The sequence below is a fragment of the Myxocyprinus asiaticus genome, chromosome 21, assembly GCF_019703515.2.
Source record: "Myxocyprinus asiaticus isolate MX2 ecotype Aquarium Trade chromosome 21, UBuf_Myxa_2, whole genome shotgun sequence".
Taxonomy (NCBI): Eukaryota; Metazoa; Chordata; class Actinopteri; order Cypriniformes; family Catostomidae; genus Myxocyprinus; species Myxocyprinus asiaticus.
Window position 1 is genome coordinate 22,048,086 of NC_059364.1, and position 12,726 is coordinate 22,060,811.

Below are 12,726 nucleotides of genomic sequence, written 5' to 3' on the forward strand. Positions count from 1 at the left end.
CTCTTCATGCACTTCCGGGAAGAAAGGATCGGGGCGGGGCGTGGCTTTGAGCGGCGCCACGAGCCCAGGAACCAATCACAGAGCCGCGAGGGTTCAGGGAAGAGCGGTGAAATCCACTCTAACCGACGCTCGCGGCTGTCCGGGAAAGCATGTCATCATCTCCACGTCAGCCTGTGACTTGGCGATCGACCCCTAAGGGAGGAGCCCAGCTGAGGCTTCTGACTGGACGAGCCCGCTCTCCGATGCTGCGCTCGAGAGCTCATCACTTTCGCGGGCTCCGAATAAGAGGTCGAACTCGCCGTGAGACGAGCCGGCAGACTCACCCGGAAGCCCGATCGGGGCAGACGACCGTGCTGGGGAATGGGAGGTCCGCGGGGGGAATACCCGGCGGAGGCGGTCCCATTGGGGTCCCCAAATCGCCCCCAGTGCTAGCTGCGCTGGCCTCAAACCCGTGGGTAAAAGGACCGAGGCGGGAGCCTCTGGGGTGGCTCGCTTTCTTACGAAGGCGAGCCGCGACCGCAACGTTGCCATGGACATATTCTCGCAATGAGAACGTGACCATCCACGAACGCTGTCTCCGCGTGAGCAGTGCCCAGACACGAAAGACAGTGATCGTGACCGTTAGAAGGCGAGAGATAACGAGCACAACCAGGAATAACACACAATCGGAAAAGCATCTTTAAAAAGACGCGTCTTTAAAAAGACGTTCCGTGTGTGCGCTCTTTTAGAGAAATATACAGGTGCATCTCAATAAATTAGAATGTCGTGGAAAAGTTCATTTATTTCAGTAATTCAACTCAAATTGTGAAACTTGTGTATTAAATAAATTCAATGCACACGGACTGAAGTAGTTTAAGTCTTTGGTTCTTTTAATTGTGATGATTTTGGCTCACATTTAACAAAAACCCACCAATTCACTATCTCAAAAAATTAGAATACATCATAAGACCAATAAAAAAAACATTTTTAGTGAATTGTTGGTCTTCTGGAAAGTATGTTCATTTACTGTATATGTACTCAATACTTGGTAGGGGCTCCTTTTGCTTTAATTACTGCCTCAATTTGGCATGGCATGGAGGTGATCAGTTTGTGGCACTGCTGAGGTGGTATGGAAGCCCAGGTTTCTTTGACAGTGGCCTTCAGCTCATCTGCATTGTTTGGTCTCTTGTTTCTCATTTTCCTCTTGACAATACCCCATAGATTCTCTATGGGGTTCAGGTCTGGTGAGTTTGCTGGCCAGTCAAGCACACCAACACCATGGTCATTTAACCAACTTTTGGTGCTTTTGGCAGTGTGGGCAGGTGCCAAATCCTGCTGGAAAATGAAATCAGCATCTTTAAAAAGCTAGTCAACAGAAGGAAGCATGAAGTGCTCCAAAATTTATTGGTAAACGGGTGCAGTGACTTTGGTTTTCAAAAAACACAATGGACCAGCACCAGCAGATGACACTGCACCCCAAATCATCACAGACTGTGGAAACTTAACACTGGACTTCAAGCAACTTGGGCTATGAGCTTCTCCACCCTTCCTCCAGACTCTAGGGTCTTGGTTTCCAAATAAAATACAAAACTTGCTCTCATCTGAAAAGAGGACTTTGGACCACTGGGCAACAGTCCAGTTCTTCTTCTCCTTAGCCCAGGTAAGACACCTCTGACATTGTCTGTGGTTCAGGAGTGGCTTAACAAGAGGAATACGACAACTGTAGCCAAATTCCTTGACATGTCTGTGTGTGTGGTGGCTCTTGATGCCTTGACCCCAGCCTCAGTCCATTCCTTGTGAAGTTCACCCAAATTCTTGAATCGATTTTGCTTGACAATCATAAGGCTGCGGTTCTCTTGGTTGGTTGTGCATCTTTTTCTTCCACACTTTTTCCTTCCACTCAACTTGCTGTTAACATGCTTGGATACAGCACTCTGTGAACAGCCAGCTTCTTTGGCAATGAATGTTTGTGGCTTACCCTCCTTGTGAAGGGTGTCAATGATTGTCTTCTGGACAACTGTCAGATCAGCAGTCTTCCCCATGATTGTGTAGCCTAGTGAACCAAACTGAGAGACCATTTTGAGGTGTTTTGCAGGTGTTTTGAGTTGATTAGCAGATTGGCATGTCACCATATTCTAATTTTTTGAGATAGTGAATTGGTGGGTTTTTGTTAAATGTGAGCCAAAATCATCACAATTAAAAGAACCAAAGACTTAAACTACTTCAGTCTGTGTGCATTGAATTTATTTAATACACGAGTTTCACAATTTGAGTTGAATTACTGAAATAAATGAACTTTTCCAGGACATTCTAATTTATTGAGATGCACCTGTATACTCTTTTAGAGGGGAAAAATGCTCTTTCAGAAAATATACTCTCTAGTTTTTCTGCCGAAGCGCCCAGGGGCGTTCTCTGCAGTGCACCAGTGCAGAGGAGGGAGAAGCCGCTGAAATGCGCCGTCAGATCCAGCAGGTGAATGAACAGTAGTATTCAGCTCAGCGAGCATGACCGTTCGGCTCCGAAGAGAAAATCTGAATGAGTGGTTGCATACCAGCTCCTTTTATACCCGTATGTTCGGGGGAGTGGCATGCAAATACCACTCGCCAATTTTCATTGGCCTTTTATCAAAGACCAGAGGTGTCTCGGGCTCCCAAGAGTGACCCCTAGTGTCACTACATCGACACCAACGTCGAGTGAGTGACAGATAGGGAACTTCAGATCTGGTATTGTTTTGATACCTTAAATCTGTACACTTTGACAATTTAGCTTAACCTTGCTGTTAGCTTGCACTAAATCACTTAGCTTGACATCAGAACGCCACTATTCATAATAAAGTAACTAAAAACAAAGTAAGCCATTTTCACTCCCAGCAAAGCAGCGGATATATGACAAAAATAAAACCAAGACATTACCTTTAATTGATGCTAAACATTAACACTTGGTGTGAACACGGACTTCTGTGCAGCCAGGCTGTCTCTTCCATCTTCAGACAGCTCTCCCGGCGCAGCTGGCACTCAGATTCAAATAGCTGATTCTCGGGCATTCATTGGCTGAACAGTTCTGGCAATGAAGATTTTGTCCAATCACAACACAGAACTGTTTGCTGACCTCATTTTCTGTTGTTCTGTGGAATAAAGTTTTATTCTGCCAAATATAAGCTGATATTACAATTTACCACATTTTTTAAAGAGAAGGGTAACGAAATACTTAACAGTTTGACATTATTAAATTATTTGAATCAAAATATCCTTTATTATTTTATTTCCGGTGGGTGTTTCTGTGTGTGTATTGGACGTAATCTTATAGAACAGTTCTGTAAAATTGATTTTCATTAGGTTTTATAGTGTGTTTATTACTTAAAATTTGCAGCAAACATGCATAAAAAACAAAAATTCTGTGTTTTTAAATAAATGCGCACAGAGCAGAAAAAAACAAAAAACAAAAACAATTTATTGGTCAGTGTTTTTACACTGATAACTGTGTTTTTACACTGATATCTACTAAATTACACTCAAAACCATAAAAAAAATTCTACAGTCGTGTTATAAAACGGTGGATTCTTATAATTTAAAGTTACAGACTTTGACTGTACTTTTACATAAGATTTATTGAAAAATAGTTTTTTCTATATTTTACAGGTATATTCTCTTATTATGAAAAAGACAGAAAAATTCTGTAATTATTTACGGTAAATGTCAGTAAAATTATTATTATTATTATTTTTTTTTTTACAGTGTAGGATCAACAACAGTATGCTGACTCACTGACATGCCCTATCTCCCATCAGACATATTTGGAATGGCTCAACAATATTTTTTTGCCCTCGTGGCTCGACTGGTAGCATGTTGTGTCAGTTGCATGGGAGACCACAGTTCAATCCCTAATCAAACGAGGAAGTAATCACATCTGCATAAACAATCATGAGCATGATAAGGAGGTTGCATTTTTGTCCCTAACACTGCATTTTGTCTCTAATAATGGTTTGTATTTAATAAGGGTTAGATTTGGGTTTTGGTTGGGGGGTTGGGGGGGGGGGGGGGTAGATTAAATAAAATAAGCATTTCTCTTCACTGTTTTACACCCTGTTCAGCTGAAAAAAAATCTTTTTACAACTGGCTTCTGGCGACCTCTCCTGGATATAATGAATGTTTTCAAATTTGGTCAACGTACACTGATTTCAGCTACAGCAAAATCGGCACACACTTGCCGATTTTTATGTGAGATCAGGCTGGTTAGGGTTAGGGGTTCAACTTGCTAAAAATCATAATAACATTGTTCGTTGGTTCATTTATTTTTCTCTATGGGTGTAAAAGTCACATTTTTGCCAACTTGTAGATCTCTTAAGATCAGGCATCTCGTACTTTCATTATTATTTGATTGGTTTGACATGTTGGTATGAATCTTTAAGAGAGTATGTGTACAACCCTGCCATATGAATGTCAGAAAAGGTAGATTGCATGGAGCCATACTTCTACCACTCTTAGTTATACTGTTTTCTCATGTGTAGTGTGTGGGATAACCTTGTGTAGAAAACAAGTGTTTCTGCTGCTTGATAAATATTCAGTATTCATTCTATTAAAATAAACTGCCACAGCTGCAAGGAGGTACAGTTAGCCATGAGAACTCACTCTCTTTCATCCCCCTATGAGCTGGCTGCTGTTTATTTGTGTGTGTGTTTCCTTTAAAACAACTAGAGTGGGCTGCAGGGTAGATTACCACTGAAAATCACATCTTTTTCTCTCGCTGTCGGCTACCAAGTGTGAACACACTTCAGCTCTGGGAAGAGACAGAGAGTGAGAGTGAGAAAGAGCAGGAAAAGAGGAAGAGAATTCGACCGAACTGAAGCATCTGCAACTATTAAAAAAAAATAATAATAATGCAAGCCTCTGTTCTGTAGTACTATTAATTGCTACACTAACAGGATGGTGGGACAGTGGCTCCTGTAAAAACAGTAAATAGTCTAAGAGAGGAGTAGTAAATAAGGTGTTGTTTTTCTTTCTTTATTTCATTAGAAACAGCATCAGTGCTCAGTCTCTTCATGTCACCAGCATTCGGCTCTCGGATTCGTATTTATGGATGCACAAACAGTGTGTAATTATCCCAGCCTCCCTGCGGTTCTCTCTCTCTCTCTCTCTCTCTCTCTCCCTCATCCTGTCTCTGCATATCCCACACTGTAGAGACTGAGACCCTAGATGATTTTCTCTCTCTTCATTACAGAAGGACCTGATCCAACTTGAAAGATGCAGCCATTATTCTTGACACTCTGGAACACCCCCCCCCCTCCCTGTCACTGGCTTATTGTTTGGCCTCCTGGGGTTGAATTTTAAACCTCCACTGTCGCTCTACCTCACAGAACAAGGGCTTCATCGACTACTCATAATGTCTGAAATATAGTGTGTGTGTGTGTGTGTGTGTGTAGTCCACAGTAGTGATATAGTGAAACACTTTCAAAGTGAACTTTGTGATAAATGGACATTTGTAATCATATTAAATCATAAGTTTTAAGTTATTTTATAAAACTTTGAAATTCCTGAGTCAGGAAAATTAGTCGATTTAATTTGATTGTTAAAAGCTCCTTGCTTACCACAACATACATAAGCAAAAATGAAAAGCTGAAGTCAAACTTTGTTGCACATTTTAGAGTGTTGCTGCCCTTTTAAGCATCATATGCAGGCCAGCTGTGTTCATTTTACAGAAGCCAAGGATGTGGAGCTATTCAAGGCTATTCAGCTCATTTAATGTATATTAGAATGGTAAATTGTATAAGCAGTGCTAATATTAGTAGAGTTTCAGCCAAACGTCTGCATGGTCTGTGATGCTATGCCTGCCAAACTAGAGTAAATCTTTCAGAGATGTGCACTTACTGGAACTCTTCAAGAGAAAACAATAATAGCTTTAGTTGGTAGAAGTGACTAGATATTTTTGGTTTAGGAAAGAATTTGGTGGTTGTAATGTGGTTTATAATTTTTGTTTTGGGATGGAAACTAGGTTTAAAGATAAAACTATTATTATGGTTAATGGTAATAAGAATAATAATCACCATTATTATAGTAAATATAATAATAATTATCAATTAGAATAATATATGTTATTAAATTATTATTAAAATTATAAATTTTATTGTAGTATTTTATTTTTAGCATTGCATTTTATTATTATTATTATTGTTGTTGTTGTTGTTCTTCTTATTATTATTTTTATTACATTTCCATTATTTAAATATCAACATATCATAATCCTTTTAATGTATCTAAACTGTTGCTAAATTTTCAATAACATGTTTTTCAATCAGGCTGCAGTATAGCTCACGTTACTTTCTATGACATTTTTTCCCACTTTTGGACAGCAAGTGAGTGTTGCAGTTCATTTGAGACGATTGTCACTGGAATTGGTTTTGCAAGTCAGTGACAGAGTGATGGCCCCAGTCATTATGTCTCTGCGCGCTTAGCATGCTGGTAATTAGGGACAGAGAGAGGTGAAAGAGAGAGAGGAGAGGATGCCACTCTAGTTCACAAGGGTGAAAGAGACTTTATTAAGAGTCAGAGACAGATCACAACTGCTAAATGACCCACCAAGGTCAGGATCAAGAGCAGGCTTTGTAATTAGTATGCTTTTCAATGGAAGGAGGCTACAATGCCATTGTTCTGCTACAATCAAATTAGCCCCTGCAATGTGGACCCTGTATCACGATCTCAGGGCCTGGACAGCTTTCTTCTGACAGAATAGATACAATGATACAGGAGAATATATACTTTAGCTACCTAATGGGACTCACATGCAGATTTCAGATTAACACTTCAATTTATTTACAGTATTTTTGACTAGGCAACACTCCAGTGCAAATGCAGTAACTAAGCTTTTTTGTCCAAATTTAGTTCTGATTGAAATTATGTCTCTTGGGGGTGTTTTTTGTCTTTCTGTGCTGTTTTTTTTTTGTTTGTTTTTTTTTTTCAAACTAGTCTCATAGAATGAACATTACTATAACTAAATTTTTGCAAACTTAGTTTAACATGCCGCATACTATGTTTCGCTGCAGTTTCCTGGTGGAATTAACAGTAGAGGCACTACAGCAACTGTGCATTTTATAAATTTTCACACAAATAACGGGTACAATGGCTGATTATTATTACTTTATAAGCACTTCTTTTCCATGCTTATTTTATATATTACTCACACACTGCTATGTTATGATATCAAAACACTTTTACTCTAATGCATATTTGAAAAACGATACATTTTAACGCTTGTATTACAAACCCACCTACATTTCGACACTTATTCCAACAGTAGCTCACCTGATAGAGTGTTGTACTTTGGACTCAGGAGACCAAGGCTATAGCCCAGACGAGCATGTAAGCTGACACGTGAGCCAAATGTGTCAAAGAAGCAACACAAAATGACTTGGTTTCTTCATAAAAATGTGCTTTTCGTGTCACATTTGCTTTTACAACACTATTGGTTAGGTTTTGGTTAGGTTTAGGTTAAAGTTTAATGTTAGAGAGGTCAATTTTACTCATTAAAACATCCATCTAACATTCACCTTAAAAACCTTGTCTGATTTTGACACCATTTCACTCACTTTTGGTGCCTGTCACTGGACATTTTACTGGAAAACTGCAAAAACATGTAATGAAGCACATTTTCATTTTGCAAACATGTTGTTTTCCTATGCGTAAACATGCGTAGACAGATTTCTTTGACCGTTTTGCTGTCATGCTATTTTTTCAGCATCTCCCACTGGAGTGCTGTGTTTTTTAGATACTGTGTCAGGTTAAAAAGAATTTCAAATTTAAAATCGTGTCTTGACTCACCTTTGTTCTGTTCTATTCATGCTGCTGTGTCTAGCGCAAGAAAGCATTCGGTGTGAATGACCCCTTAGACTACAATCTGTCCTGTGACAGACATTTTGACTCAATTATGCTTCAATTCATAGAAAATAGAGTGTGAAAATTAGAATAACTACAAAATCCACTATTAAACCAAGGCACACCACAGTAAATGAAGTTATGGCACTGCTGTGTTGTCAAAGAAGATACCGTGATTCGCATTTATATACTTTTAGGCTTTTCTTGCTAAGATATTGCTAAGTTCTCCTGAGTAGATTTTACCATGTGTGTAAACTTTAACTTGTAGGACATTATTCTCAGTGCAGGGTCGGCATAGTTACTTGCATTTTCCCTGTGTAGGGCACTAGAGCTGAGCATGGGTAATATAATTTTTCTACTACTGGAAAATATCTGTATTGTTTTTTTGTTTTGTTTTTTCTTGGGATATTGTGTCTTCACCTTGGTGCCGGTCACAGTCATTGTTATTGCGCTGGTTGATAATAGAAGAGCAGTGAGTTTGTATCTGAGGCAGGGCCGCCAATAAGGGGGTACAACTGGACCTATTGTCCCAGGCTTGAGGGGACCGGGAAAAGAGGAGGGATCCACAGAATGGCTATTCCATATTGTAGAGTGCATCTAAACGTGTTCAGTGGGTGAAACTAATACAAACACAGAGACATCGTGCAACTGCGAAAACTGTCCAGGTAGCGCATGTTGATGAGATTGCTGCCACCCCCACACCCCACCACCACCCCAATTGACTAAAGATGGGCCCAATAAACGCATTTTGTACAGAGCCGAAGAATTCCTACCTGCAGCCCTGATTTGAGGGTATAACTTTTTTTCTATCAGGAAGACTTGCAGACTTGAGTGAAATTCAAGATGACATTTATTTTATGAATATAAAACAGAAAATGTAATGTCTCTCTTTGGCGTAAGCCCCGTCTGGCGGTCCGAAGAAGTTGTACTCGGAACCATCATATCCTGCCGGAGATAGGCAGCAGAGGCAAGGAGCCTACCCCAAAAGAGAGAGAAAGTAGACTACTACCCCCAAAAGAGAAGATCCAGTCAGGTACAACCAGGTCTTGTGTTGCCATTCATTCTGGAGGGGAAAAAAGAGAGAGATGTGAACACCTAGATTTGACATGGTGCGTGATATCTCTGGCATGGTTGTGCAATACCTTTGCAATGTATCTTTGTTGAAAGATAAACAACATTTGATTATGAAAACCCTCCGACGAGGGAAGAGTTGTTAGGGCATCTTTGCCGAAAGGTGAACAATGTAGCGTAAAGCCATACGATAATGGCGACGTTGCGTGCAGTCCCTTCATCGAAAGAAAACAACATTTGATTATGAACCCTCTGGCGAGGGCGGACATTGTTTGATGGTTATCTTTGCCGAAAGGTGAACAACGTAGCGTAAAGCCATACGACAATGGCGACGTTGTGTGCAATACCCTTCATTGAAAGATATCCCATGAGGCTCTAGCCCTCCAACGAGGGCTGCCGTTGTTTAATGGTTATCTTTGCCAAGATTAACAGCATACATAAAGCCATACGATAATTGCGATGTTGTCGTGCAATACCCTGTTGAAAGATATCCCATGAGGCTCAAGCCCTCCAATGAGGGCGGCCGTTGTTTAATGGTTATCTTTGCCAAGGTTAACAGTGTACATAAAGCCATACGATAATGGCGATGTTGTCGTGCAATACCCTGTTTGAAAGATATCCCATGGTAGTGTGAGCTTTCCGGTGAGGTCGAGCTGGCTTGTGCAATACCTATGCAAAGGAAACCATGCTTGAGATTATGGAAGACCTGGTGAGGAGGGTAGGCATAGTAATGCATTATCCTTGTGAAACGATGGACATGCTTGAATTGAATCATTGTGTAGGGAAAGATGTGATGAGAGAGAGCCACCAACCACCACCAGATAGGTATGAAAACTTATGGCTGATGGAGAGTTGAGCTTGTTTGATGATTTGGTTTAGGTCGACTATATTTCAGGGAGGGTGAGGAAGACCAGCAGCCGAGCATCTTTACATTGGACTCCGGTATACCTCGACAAGCGGCAGTAGTAGCTGCTCGGATGCGAAAAGAGTCCCCCGAGAAGACATGAGGGGACAGGCCACAAAGTTTTAGGGTAGCGATGAGGTGGTTTCTGACCCAGTAGTGTGACGTGGGGGATAGGGATGGAGTGTTGAATAGGGGAGGAAATTTGAGATGTCTAGTGTGAAAGAAAAAGGAAATGAACATGCACACTGGGAGATCAGAATGGAAAATAGGAGTACTGTTTGACTGGCAGAAGGAGGAATAGTGAGCCCAGGCAGAGTTGTAGGAAGTGAGTGTGGACCGGGCAAGTGCTTTCTGCATGAGATTTGGAGCGGAATTTAAATGGGGTAGTAAGGAGTGGCTTAATCCAGCAGGAGAACTGAGATGGGAAGGCAGGGAATCTTTTTTTTTTTTTTTTTTTACATTGAAAAACCCAGGAATGTGTCTGGCTGAGATAATAAAGTTGCAGGAAATGCTCTGCCATGTCAGACGTCTCATAAGGGAGATGAGGCTAGAGGAGGACCGGCCTTAATTGATTATAGTGACGACTACGGAATTGTTGCAAAACTACGATGCGTTTACATGTCCAAAGGGAACCCCATATAAAGCTGCCCATGATGATGGGATAAATTTCAGAGAAAGTGGAAGAGGGAGCATAGGAAACTATTGAAAAATGTATCTGGCCATTTCCCTGTGAACCATGATCCTAGAAAATATCCCCCGAATCCTATGGAGGGAGCCACGTCCGTGAAAAGGGACATGTCGTCCGGAGATTATTTTTTTGTGTGTGTGAAAAGGAAATGCCATTCCAGTGATTTTAATATCTGTGACCAGAAGAGGAAGTCCGAGCGGCAGCCATCATCGATTGATATGATGTAGGAGATGTTGTCTACGGAATGGGCTAGTGTGAGGAGGCGGGAAACTAAGGAGCGGCCTTGAAGAATGATGCGCATGGCAAAATTGAGGTGGCCTAATAGGGATGGGAGATCGCAAGATGACAACCAAACTGACCGGAGGATGACGTGCAAATAGACCTGATCCCGTCAAGTTTATCTTTAGGCAGGGAAGCTTGCATGTTTAATGAATTGAGCATGATGCCGAGAAATTTGAGAGACATGGCAGGGCCCGTTTTTTTTATTATTTTTTTTTTATTTCTCCACTTGAGAGGGTAACACCCAACTTGTGAAAAAGCTCGATAGAATGTCCAAAAAACGGGTGGGGCAACGGGGTGATCGATGAGCAGGAAATCGTCGAGCAGTTCTAGTACGAAGGGGAGCTTAATGTGATTGAGAAGGATCCAGTATAGGCCTTTCGATAGAGAATTACCATTTGAGGGCTACTTTACAGCAAAGTAACATTTTGACTGCCATTGAAATTTAGAGGGGCCAGTCAGCAGGGTGAATGGGCATGATTTTAAAGCATCTTTGATATCTGCCTTTTTAATTTTTTTATTATTTATATATATTTTTTCCAGTGAAACCAGCAGACCATGCATGGTCCATGACATGCAGCTGCAGTGGACTGAATTTCGGTATCTGCTGCGAGAACACGTATCCGGCACTGTGATGTCCAGAGGAACGAATCCTACTGCCTGCTGCTGACGAGAGCTGCCCTGATACACATACACATACATACGTACATTGAGTGGAGCAAAACAAAATCACTGATAAATTCATTTGGCAACATAGTTGAAGAAATAACAAAAGCATTTGGAGGGAGCTATGACTTACCAGCAGGAACAGAAATTAACAGTAGCAAGATTAAATTAGTGAGCTTGATTCGGCACAGGTTTTATCCAATGATTGCAAAACCTACTTACTTGCTACTAAATGTAATGTCCCCGACCATGTGCATTAAAAGTGAACAGCATCATATTGAAATGTGTTGATACTTAAAGTAATGTAGATAGGCTGACATGACTGTTAAACTCGTGAGCTTTGAAATTTTGAACATTGATGAAGCCCCAATGCTTGAAGATCCCCATAGACTGAAACATGGTCTGACCGAAGGTGAAAGTGAATTATTTATGAAGACATACGGTACAAATTACTACACTTAATAATGCCTGAATGAGTAATAAAACATAAATATGCCGTAAAAAAGGAATTACCCCCTGTATGAGCTGATCATATAGGCGATATGCATTGCACTGGTAATGAAATTATATGATGAATAAGAAAATGCAGTGCGGAGCCTACCGCTAGGTGTCAGAGGCGCGCCACAACAGTGGTGCTTCCGATGAAAACATGGAAGTATGTATAGAGTAAGGAAACACTGCATTTTCTGAAGCGGCATTAATGCGCCCTTGAAGGCGCTTGGGTAGGGAACACCGCTCGAAATGTTGAACCGAACGAGATAAGTTAATTATTTAACTAAGGACCCTTTCACAAGACTTTGGTGAAGACTATATTAAACTGTGATGCCGTGCTCTCTCGGAGTGCCCACATCATGAGCTATGTCTTTCCTAGTGAGAAGGGCATAGGGATGATACCTTGTATTGGAAAGCATCCGCTACATGAATTAGAGCAAAGAGCGACCAACAAAACGGGGATATCTTACTGAATGGGTGATGGGACCCCGTACAATGAGCACTGTACATCGTGACATGCCTGAATAATGATCTTAATTCCCCGATGGGGAACGCTCGGGCATGCAACACGGTGAATGACATGCGAGTGAACATTGACCGAGTTACCCTCATGTGATCACGCTGTGAATGCGTGGTAGCCTGCCATTACTATGAGAGCGAATGCGCTGTTGACATTAAATATTGCCTTTTGATCTTGATGCAGATGTGTTATAATGAGCAGACAGTATGGCAACAGAAGGCCTAGACCCATGACTAAATCTGAATGCATTTGATGGGTATGA